The sequence below is a fragment of the Armigeres subalbatus genome, chromosome 3 (genome assembly GCF_024139115.2).
Source record: "Armigeres subalbatus isolate Guangzhou_Male chromosome 3, GZ_Asu_2, whole genome shotgun sequence".
In the NCBI taxonomy this organism is placed as follows: domain Eukaryota; kingdom Metazoa; phylum Arthropoda; class Insecta; order Diptera; family Culicidae; genus Armigeres; species Armigeres subalbatus.
The window spans coordinates 282,677,157-282,688,661 of NC_085141.1; positions in this window are offsets into that span (position 1 = coordinate 282,677,157).

Consider the following 11,505-nt stretch of genomic DNA (forward strand, 5'->3'; position numbering starts at 1 on the left):
TGTGTTTCGAATAGAATCTTTCAAACATTTTATTTAATTACCATTCCTTTTTTCAATCATTTTATTTAATTACCAAGTCGCGTAATATAGGCAATTAAACCATAATTGAACTAGTTTTAACTCACAAAAAAATGCACACCATTCACAATTAAAATGTAAGCATATAGGGCACAGGTTTCCAAACTGTCTAGTAGTAACATTCTAATTTAACCCTTCCCTTATGAATGTGATTTAAAAGAACAACTTTCCGTACTTTCGTCGGTCCAATACATGTGATTCTGCTCAAGGTCAAGGTCAAGAATTTTACAGTAATTGTGCATTTCTCGTGCATTATAAAAAAAGAGAATTTTGGCCATAACTTTCAAGTCCGTAGTCCGATCTAGCCCATTTCTAAAAGGAAACAATGGGACAGAACTCCCCGTCGAATTCAAATTCCCAAGTAACATTTATAGTTTTATAATGGTCATGCAAACCATTATTTGCTCTACATTACTTCTATAAAACCAAAACTTTACTAGAGTTGTTGCGATCTGACGTTGCGAGTAAATCGGTTAAGAATAAGTGCTTGATTATACTAAAACCCAGAGATGTACATGATGGAGATGAATTTTCCCCATTTCTTTGGAGAAATGCTTCAAGCATGAAACCTAGTGCCATCGGTTACTCAGATTCTCCTCCATTTGATCTGTACTGTCCATCAATTAGCGATCAGCATTTGGGTAAGGTAAAAGTTCCTATGGGCCCTCCTTAGCCGTGCGGTAAGACGCGCGGCTACAAAGCAAAACCATGCTGAGGGTGGCTGGGTTCGATTCCCGGTGCCGGTCTAGGCAATGTTCGGATTGGAAATTGTCTCGACTTCCTTGGGCATAAAAGTATCATCGTGCTAGCCTCATGATATACGAATGCAAAAATGGTAACCTGGCTTAGAAACCTTGCAGTTAATAACTGTGGAAGTGCTAAGTACTAAGCTGCGAGGCGGCTCTGTCCCAATGTGGGGATGTAATGCCAATAAGAAGAAGAAGAAGAAAAGTTCCTATGGGTGTTTCAATAGTTGCGGTAGTATGGTATACTCAAAACTTACAAATCAATCGCAACAAGAACTCCAGGAATTCCAGGAGGAGATTGGCTGGCTGAAGAACAACAAAGCCCCTGGGGTCCAGGAGAGCTATTTAAACACGGTGGTGAGGCACTGGCTAGAGCGATGCACTGGATCATTACCACCCAGACAACACAAGATCGTATATGATGTCATATAAGATGCTAAAGTGGAGGCGATATACGCACTTCCCCATACAACTTGTACATATATCGCCTCCACTTTAGCATCTTATGTGGCATCATATACGAGTTTATGTTGACTGGGCAAGATTTGGGAGGAGGAAGTTTTGCCGCATGAGTGGATATAAGGTGTCGTGTGTCCCATCTACAAAAAGGGCGATAAGCTGGATTGTAGCAACTACCGCGCAATCACATTGCTACAAGGTACTCTCCCAAATTTAATGCCATCGACTAGCACCAATTGCAAGGAAGTTCGTGGGGCAGTACCAGGCGGGTTTTATGGGTGAACGCTCCACCTCGGACCAGGTGTTCGCCATTTGCCAAGTACTGCATAAATGCCGCGAATACAATGTTCCCACACATCATCTATTTATCGACTTCAAAGCCGCATATGATACAATCGATCGGGACCAGCTATGGCTCTGTTCCTGGAGGAACTTCCGGAGGAATTCCTGGAGGAACTTCTGGAGGAATTCCTGGAGGAACTTCCGGAGGAATTCCTGGAGGAACTTCCGAAGGAATTCCTGGAGGAACTTCCGAAAGAATTCCTGGAGGAACTTCCGAAGGAATTCCTGGAGGAACTTCCGAAGGAATTCCTGGAGGAACTTCCGAAGGAATTCCTGGAGGAACTTCCGAAGGAATTCCTGGAGGAACTTCCGAAGGAATTCCTGGAGGAACTTCCGAAGGAATTCCTGGAGGAACTTCCGAAGGAATTCCTGGAGGAACTTCCGAAGGAATTCCTGGAGGAACTTCCGAAGGAATTCCTGGAGGAACTTCCGAAGGAATTCCTGGAGGAACTTCCGAAGGAATTCCTGGAGGAACTTCCGAAGGAATTCCTGGAGGAACTTCCGAAGGAATTCCTGGAGGAACTTCCGAAGGAATTCCTGGAGGAACTTCCGAAGGATTTCCTGGAGGAACTTCCGAAGGAATTCCTAGAGGAACTTCCGAAGGAATTCCTAGAGGAACTTCCGAAGGAATTCCTGGAGGAACTTCCTAAGAAATTCCTGGAGGAACTTCCGAAGAAATTCCTGGAGGAACTTCAGAAGGAATTGCTGGAGGAACTTCCGAAGGAATTCCTAGAGGAACTTCCGAAGGAATTCCTGGAGGAACTTCCGAAGAAATTCCTGGAGGAACTTCCGAAGAAATTCCTGGAGGAACTTCCGAAGAAATTCCTGGAGGAACTTCAGAAGGAATTCCTGAAGGAACTTCCGAAGGAATTCCTGGAGGAACTTCCGAAGGAATTCCTGGAGGAACTTCCGAAGGAATTTCTGGAGGAACTTCCGAAGGAATTCCTGGAGGAACTTCCGAAGGAATTCCTGGAGGAACTTCCGAAGGAATTCCTGGAGGAACTTCCGAAGGAATTCCTGGAGGAACTTCCGAAGGAATTCCTGGAGGAACTTCCTAAGGAATTCCTGGAGGAACTTCCTAAGGAATTCCTGGAGGAACTTCCGAAGGAACTCCTGGAGGAGCTTCCGAAGGAATACCTGGAGGAACTTCCGAAGGAATTCCTGGAGGAACTTCCGAAGGAATTCCTGGAGGAACTTCCGAAGGAATTCCTGGAGGAACTTCCGAAGAAATTCCTAGAGGAACTTCCGAAGGAATTCCTGGAGGAACTTCCTAAGGAATTCCTGGAGGAACTTCAGAAGGAATTCCTGGAGGAACTTCCGAAGGAATTCCTGGAGGAACTTCCGAAGGAATTCCTGGAGGAACTTCCGAAGGAATTCCTGGAGGAACTTCCGAAGGAATTCCTGGAGGAACTTCCGAAGGAATTCCTGGAGGAACTTCCGAAGGAATTCCTGGAGGAACTTCCGAAGGAATTCCTGGAGGAACTTTCGAAGGAAGTCCTGGAGGAACTTCCGAAGGAATTCCTGGAGGAACTTCCGAAGGAATTCCTGGAGGAACTTCCGAAGGAATTCCTGGAGGAACTTCCGAAGGAATTCCTGGAGGAGCTTTCGAAGGAATTCCTGGAGGAACTTCCGAAGGAATTCCTGGAGGAACTTCCGAAGGAATTCCTGGAGGAACTTCCGAAGGAATTCCTGGAGGAACTTCCGAAGGAATTCCTGGAGAAACTTCCGAAGGAATTCCTGGAGGAACTTCCGAAGGAATTCCTGGAGGAACTTCCGAAGGAATTCCTGGAGGAACTTCCGAAGGAATTCCTGGAGGAACTTCCGAAGGAATTCCTGGAGGAACTTCCGGAGGAATTCCTGGAGGAACTTCCGAAGGAATTCCTGGAGGAACTTCCGAAGGAATTCCTGGAGGAACTTCCGAAGGAATTCCTGGAGGAACTTCCGGAGGAACCCCTGGAGGAACTTCCGGAGGAATTTCTGGAGGAACTTCCGGAGGAATTCCTGGAGGAACTTCCAGAGGAACTTCCGGAGGAATTCTTGGAGGAACTTCCGGAGGAACTTCCGGAGGAATTCCTGGAGGAATTCCTGGAGGAATTCCTGGAGGAATTCCTGGAGGAATTCCTGGAGGAATTCCTGGAGGAATTCCTGGAGGAATTCCTGGAGGAACTTCCGGAGGAATTCCTGGAGGAACTTCCGGAGGAATTCCTGGAGGAACTTCCGGAGGAATTCCTGGAGGAACTTCCGGAGGAATTCCTGGAGGAACTTCCGGAGGAATTCCTGGAGGAACTTCCGGAGGAATTCCTGGAGGAACTTTCGGAGGAATTCCTGGAGGAACTTCCGGAGGAATTCCTGGAGGAACTTCCGGAGGAATTCCTGGAGGAACTTCCGAATGAATTCCTGGAGGAACTTCCGAAGGAATTCCTGGAGGAACTTCCGAAGGAATTCCTGGAGGAACTTCCGAAGGAATTCCTGGAGGAACTTCCGATAGAATTCCTGGAGGAACTTCCGAAGGATTTCCTGGAAGAACTTCCGAAGGAATTCCTAAAGGAACTTCCGAAGAAATTCCTAGAGGAACTTCCCAAGGAATTCCTAGAGGAACTTCCGAAGGAATTCCCAGAGGAACTTCCGAAGAAATTCCTGGAGGAACTTCCGAAGGAATTCCAGGAGAAACTTCAGAAGGAATTCCTGAAGGAACTTTCGAAGGAATTCCTGGAGGAACTTCCGAAGGAATTTCTGGAGGAACTTCCGAAGGAATTCCTGGAGGAACTTCCGAAGGAATTTCTGGAGGAACTTCCGAAGGAATTCCTGGAGGAACTTCTGAAGGAATTCCTGGAGGAACTTCCGAAGGAATTCCTGGAGGAACTTCCGAAGGAATTCCTGGAGGAACTTCCGAAGGAATTCCTGGAGGAACTTCCGAAGGAATTCCTGGAGGAACTTCCGAAGGAATTCCTGGAGGAACTTCCGAAGGAATTCCTAGAGGAACTTCCGAAGAAATTCCTAGAGGAACTTCCGAAGGAATTCCTGGAGGAACTTCCGAAGGAATTCCTGGAGGAACTTCCGAAGGAATTCCTGGAGGAACTTCCGAAGGAATTCCTGGAGGAACTTCCGAAGGAATTCCTGGAGGAACTTCCGAAGGAATTCCTTGAGGAACTTCCGAAGGAATTCCTGGAGGAACTTCCGAAGGAATTCCTGGAGGAACTTCCGAAGGAATTCCTGTAGGAACTTCCGAAGGAATTCCTGGAGGAACTTCCGAAGGAATTCCTGGAGGAACTTCCGAAGGAATTCCTGGAGGAACTTCCGAAGGAATTCCTGGAGGAACTTCCGAAGGAATTCCTGGAGGAACTTCCGGAGGAATCCCTTGAGGAACTTCCGGAGGAATTTCTGGAGGAACTTCCGGAGGAATTCCTGGAGGAACTTCCGGAGGAACTTCCGGAGGAACTTCCGGAGGAACTTCCGGAGGAACTTCCGGAGGAACTTCCGGAGGAACTTCCGGAGGAATTCCTGGAGGAACTTCCGGAGGAATTCCTGGAGGAACTTCCGGAGGAATTCCTGGAGGAACTTCCGGAGGAATTCCTGGAGGAACTTCCGGAGGAATTCCTGGAGAAACTTCCGGAGGAATTCCTGGAGGAACTTTCGGAGGAATTCCTGGAGGAACTTCCGGAGGAATTCCTGGAGGAACTTCCGGAGGAATTCCTGGAGGAACTTCCGGAGGAATTCCTGGAGGAACTTCCGGAGGAATTCCTGGAGGAACTTCCGGAGGAATTCCTGGAGGAACTTCCGGAGGAATTCCTGGAGGAACTTCCGGAGGAATTCCTGGAGGAACTTCCGGAGGAATTCCTGGAGGAACTTCCGGAGGAATTCCTGGAGGAACTTCCGGAGGAATTCCTGGAGGAACTTCGGAGGAATTCCTGGAGGAACTTCCGGAGGAATTCCTGGAGGAACTTCCGGAGGAATTCCTGGAGGAACTTCCGGAGGAATTCCTGGAGGAACTTCCGGAGGAATTCCTGGAGGAACTTCCGGAGGAATTCCTGGAGGAACTTCCGGCGGAATTCCTGGAGGAACTTCCGGAGGAATTCCTGGAGGAACTTCCGGAGGAATTCCTGGAGGAACTTCCGGAGAATTCCTGGAGGAACTTCCACAGGAATCCGTGGAGGAACTTCCGGAGGAATCCGTGGAGGAACTTCCGGAGGAATGCCTGGAGGACCTTCCGGAGGAATTCCTGGAGGAACTTCCGGAGGAATTCCTAGAGAAACTCCGGAAGAATTCCTGGAGGAACTTTCGGAGGAATTCCTGGAGGAACTGCCGGAAAAACTCCTGGAGAAACTTCCGGAGGAATTCCTGGAGAAACTTCCGGAGGAATTCCTGGAGAAACTTCCGGAGGAATTCCTGGAGAAACTTCCGGAGGAATTCCTGGAGAAACTTCCGGAGGAATTCCTGGAGGAACTTCCGAGGGAATTCCTGGAATAACTTCCGGAGGAATTCCTTGAGGAACTTCCGGAGGAATTCCTTGAGGAACTTCCTGAGAAATTCCTGGAGGAACTTCCGGAGGAATTCCTGGAGGAACTTCCGGAGGAATTCCTGGAGGAACTTCCGAAGGAATTCCTGGAGGAACTTCCGAAGGAATTCCTGGAGGAACTTTCGAAAGAATTCCTAGAGGAACTTCCGCAGGAATTCCTATAGGAACTTCCGAAGGAATTCCTAGAGGAACTTCCGAGGGAATTCCTGGAGGAACTTCCGAAGGAATTCCTAGAGGAACTTCCGAAGGAATTCCTAGAGGAACTTCCGAATGAATTCCTAGAGGAACTTTCGAAGGAATTCCTAGAGGAACTTTCGAAGGAATTCCTAGAGGAACTTCCGAAGGAATTCCTAGAGGAACCTCCCAAGGAATTCCTAGAGGAACCTCCGAAGGAATTCCTAGAGGAACCTCCGAAGGAATTCCTGGAGGAACTTCCGAAGGAATTCCTAGAGGAACTTCCGAAGAAATTCCTAGAGGAACTTCCGAAGGAATTCCTAGAGGAACTTCCGAAGGAATTCCTAGAGGAACTTCCGAAGGAATTCCTAGAGGAACTTCCGAAGGAATTCCTAGAGGAACTTCCGAAGGAATTCCTAGAGGAACTTCCGAAGGAATTCCTGGAGGAACTTCCGAAGGAATTCCTAGAGGAACTTCCGAAGGAATTCCTGGAGGAACTTCCGAAGGAATTCCTAGAGGAACTTCCGAAGGAATTCCTAGAGGAACTTCCGAAGGAATTCCTAGAGGAACTTCCGAAGGAATTCCTAGAGGAACTTCCGAAGGAATTTCCGAAGGAATTCCTAGAGGAACTTCCGAAGGAATTCCTAGAGGAACTTCCGAAGGAATTCCTAGAGGAACTTCCGAAGGAATTCCTAGAGGAACTTCCGAAGGAATTCCTAGAGGAACTTCCGAAGGAATTCCTAGAGGAACTTCCGAAGGAATTCCTAGAGGAACTTCCGAAGGAATTCCTAGAGGAACTTCCGAAGGAACTCCTAGAGGAACTTCCGAAGGAATTCCTAGAGGAACTTCCGAAGGAATTCCTAGAGGAACTTCCGAAGGAATTCCTAGAGGAACTTCCGAAGGAATTCCTAGAGGAACTTCCGAAGGAATTCCTAGAGGAACTTCCGAAGGAATTCCTAGAGGAACTTCCGAAGGAATTCCTAGAGGAACTTCCGAAGGAATTCCTAGAGGAACTTCCAAAGGAAATCCTGGAGGAACTTCCGAAGGAATTCCTGGAGGAACTTTCGAAGAAATTCCTAGAGGAACTTCCGAAGGAATTCCTGGAGGAACTTCCGGGAAGTTCCCGGAGAAAGATTTGGAGGAATATCCGGAAAAATTCCTAGAGGAATATCCGGAGGAATATTCGGAAGAATTCCTCCGAAAACACTTCCAGGAATTCTCCAGGTTCCTTCTTGAGTTCTTCTGGAGATGCATTCTGAACTTACTGAAGTTCCTTCTGGATTTTCTCCGGAAGTTCCTACTGAAATTCCTCCGGAAGTTCCTTCTGGGATTCCTCCGGAAGTTCCTTCTGGAATTGCTCCGGAAGTTCCTTCTGGAATTCCTCCGGAAGTTCCTTTTGGAATTTCCCCGGAATCTCTTTCTGGAATTCCACCGGAAGTTCTTTCCAGAATTTCTCCAGAAGTTTATTTTAAATTTTAAATTATATTTTAAATTTTATTTATTCATTTCAGAACTCCTCCGAATGTTTCTTCTGGAATTCCTCCGGAAGTTCCTTTTTGGAAAGCTTTGGAAGGTATTTCTGGAATATCTTTGGAAGTTCCTTCTGGAATTCATCTGGAAGTTCCTTTTGGAATTCATCTGGAAGTTCCTTTTGGAACTCCTCCGAAAGTTCTTCCTAGAACTCTTCCGGAAGCTTTTTTGGAATTCCTGCGGACGTTGCTTCGGAAAATCTTCCAGGAATCCTTCTGGAAGTTTCTCTAGGACTTCGGAGACGAGCCAGCCTCGGGCTGCAAGTCTCTTAAATAAAGACAAAAAAAAAAGTTTCTCTAGGAATTCCTGGTAGACCAATTGATACGAACTCCTACACAGTTTGAAAATTTTTATAATTCTGGTTTATATGAGGTGCGAATCATATACGCGAGCTCGACGGACGTGTATGGACATGACTGGTCAATGTCAGTTTTTGACCTTTTAAACCAATTGTTCCGAACTACACAATAGTTTGGACAACCTTGAACATCTGGTTTGGGTATAACTGAAAAGAAATTTGTAAGCATGGTGTCTACGGACATGTATTAACATGAATGTATGATATCATGTTTGTATCGAGCGCAGTTGACCTTGTAGACCGATTGATTCCAGAACATTTTGGGTAGCTCATAACATCTGGTTTGGATATAACAGAGTTGGAAATCACACATATAGGCTCTACGAACTTGTCCGACTGGTTGATGTCGTATGTATGTATGGAGTACTTCGAACATCTGATATTGGTATAACTGAGTTCCAAATCGTATGCATAGGCTCTACTGACTTGTATGGACATCGTATTGCTGTCAGATTTGTACCGAGCGCAGTTGACCTGGTAGACCAATTGATCCAAACTCCAGAACAGTTTGGAGAACCTAGAACATCTGATTGGGGTATAACTGAGTTGAAAACTATACTTCGAATGTGTGTGGACACAACTTGTCAATTTCAGATAGCTATCGAGCGCAGTTGACCAGGTAGACCGATTTATACAAACACCAGAACAGTTTGGAGAACCTGAAACATCTGGTATGGGTATAACTGTGCTGCAAATCATATGCGTGGGCTCTAAGGACTTGTGTGGACATGATTAGTCGATTTCAGATAGCTATCGAGCTCAGTTGACTTGGTAGACCAATTGATCCAAACTCCTAAACAGTTTGGAGATCCTAGAACATCTGATTTGGGCAAAACTGAGTAGAATATCATTCCCCTGGCCTCTATTGACCTACATGGACATGACGGGTTTCCATTGGCGCAGGTTTTCGTAGTTTTCGTCGTTGCATATCATCTTTCATCACTATAGAGATCATTTTGGAGTCGCTAGGGATGTACAGAAGAAACATTTTGTTGACACATAGTATAGTCAATGCTAGAATAGTGTTATAAAACATTTTTTGAACCTGTAAGTTCCGACTGAAGAATGTCATGTAATTCGCAATTTACTATATTTTGGATAAAAAACATCCTTACTCACGCCCCTCTAGGGACGAATTGAGCATCCCTGGAAACATATCTCACCAGTATGAAGAAACTTCATGAGATAGGTAAGACATCCGTAAAAGAATTGTGAAAATCGGTCGAAAGACGCTTGAGATACAGCTGTTTAAAAATTTAGTTCCCACGATTTTCTGATCACTGTATTCGGCGTGTTAATGCTTATGTTCATTGTTCACTTCAAGAATGTTTTAAGAAAAATGCTATTTGCGCAGATTTGCGCAAAACAATCATCATATCCTCAAAAAGCTGAATAAATAAGCCCGATTCGGCATGCGTGCGATTGTGTGCTCATAGTTAAAAATCAGGTTGGACAACATTATGTCTTCGCCATACATGTCACAAGCAATTTAAAAAAAAAACATTTTTGATTTAGCATTGGATCGACATGATGCACCCCGTGCAATTTTCATCCAATCTTCGTGAAATTTTGAGGAAAGACATTTCAAACATTATGAAAAATTATAAAAATACTTTCGAAGCTGTACGCTCAATTCAATTTTTTTCACTTTTTTCCGCCTTGGCATCACTGTGCGACGGCTCGGCAGGTAAGCAACTCCTTAAACATCGATACACTCACCAAAGATTTGATTCGATTGCGGAATGTCACTCGCAGGCAGTTTCAGCGTACTGGACTGCCTGAGCTTAAGGCACGAATAAGGCAATCGAATCACAAAAATTATCAAGGCCAGAATGGTGGACGTCAAAAGTAAGGATTTCTCGAATAAGATCCGCACTCTCCCAGATTATTCTAAGGCGTTCTGGAAAATGACCAAAATACTAAAATCCAAGCCTCGGCCCATTCCACCTTTGATCCCACTAGACAATAATGGCTCTATGGATCGCTTGATAACTCCTGCAGCGAAGGTCGCTGAAATAGGTCGTCACTTCGTCAACTCACATAATCTTGGTCAGAACATCGTCAGTCTACACGAAGCAGCCATCAACGAGCATGCTAACAACATCCATTTGATTCCCAACGACTTCTCGGAGGAGTTGGAGATCTCAGCTGGCGAATTGTCGGCCTATATCAAATCGTCGAGAAACATGAAGGCCCCAGGCTTCGACAGCATACTGAATCTCGAGCTCAAACACATGAGTGCTACGTTCTTTTAGCACCTCTCGCTGATCTGTTATCAGTGTCTCCGGCTTAGCTACTTCCCATCGTCCTGGAAGTCAGCGAAAGTCATCCCCATCCGGAAGCCTGGGAAGGATCCTTCCTCCCCAAAAAGTTTTCGTCCCATCAGCCTTCTCTCAAGATTATCCAAGCTATTCGTAAAAGCTATTCATCACCGGTTACTAGAGTCTGCCGAAAATCTCAACATCTTGCTCGAGGAACAGTTTGGTTTCCGACGCGGTCGGTCAACTGTACATCAACTGACTCAAGTTACCAACGTCCTCAGACGGAACAAATTTGTCTCAAAAAAATCCGCCGTGGCCTTACTCGATGTCGAGAAGGCATTTGACAATGAATGGCATGATGGCCTGGTGTACAAACTACAACGCTACAATCTTCCCATCTACCTGGCGAAAATCATCAACAATTACCTGTCGGCAAGGACATTCCGGGTCTCAATCAGCTGAGCGAGTTCATGCGCACAACATCGTCGCAGGCGTCCCCCAGGGCAGTATCCTCGAGCCTCTGCTTTTCATTTTGTTCACCTCCAACATGCCAGAAGCTCCAGAAGGCGGCATTCTGTCGCTGTTCGCAGATGACACCTCCATCGTCTACAACGGTAGAGAGATCAGAGCGCTAGTGGCAAAACTCCAACGAGGCCTGGATGCCCTGACAGAGTACCTCACCAGCTGGAAGATATGTATCAACGCGGCGAAGACCCAGGTCATCATTTTCTCCCACTCTAAATCCCCTAAACTTGTTCCGTCCGGGGACTGTAAAATCATCCTCAATGGCACGACTGTGGAATGGGCCAATGAGGCCGACTACCTTGGCTTGACCCTCGACAGCAAGCTTATTTTCAAGCAGCAGGTTGACAAAACGGTGACAAAGTGTAACGTTTTGTTGAAACTACTGTACCTTTTGATCAACCGTCGGTCGTCATTGTTTCTGAAAAATAAGCTTGCTGTCTACAAGCAAATCATCCTCCCTGTGATCGAATACGGCATGCCGGTCTGGGCTAAAACCCACCACCTCAAACTTCAACG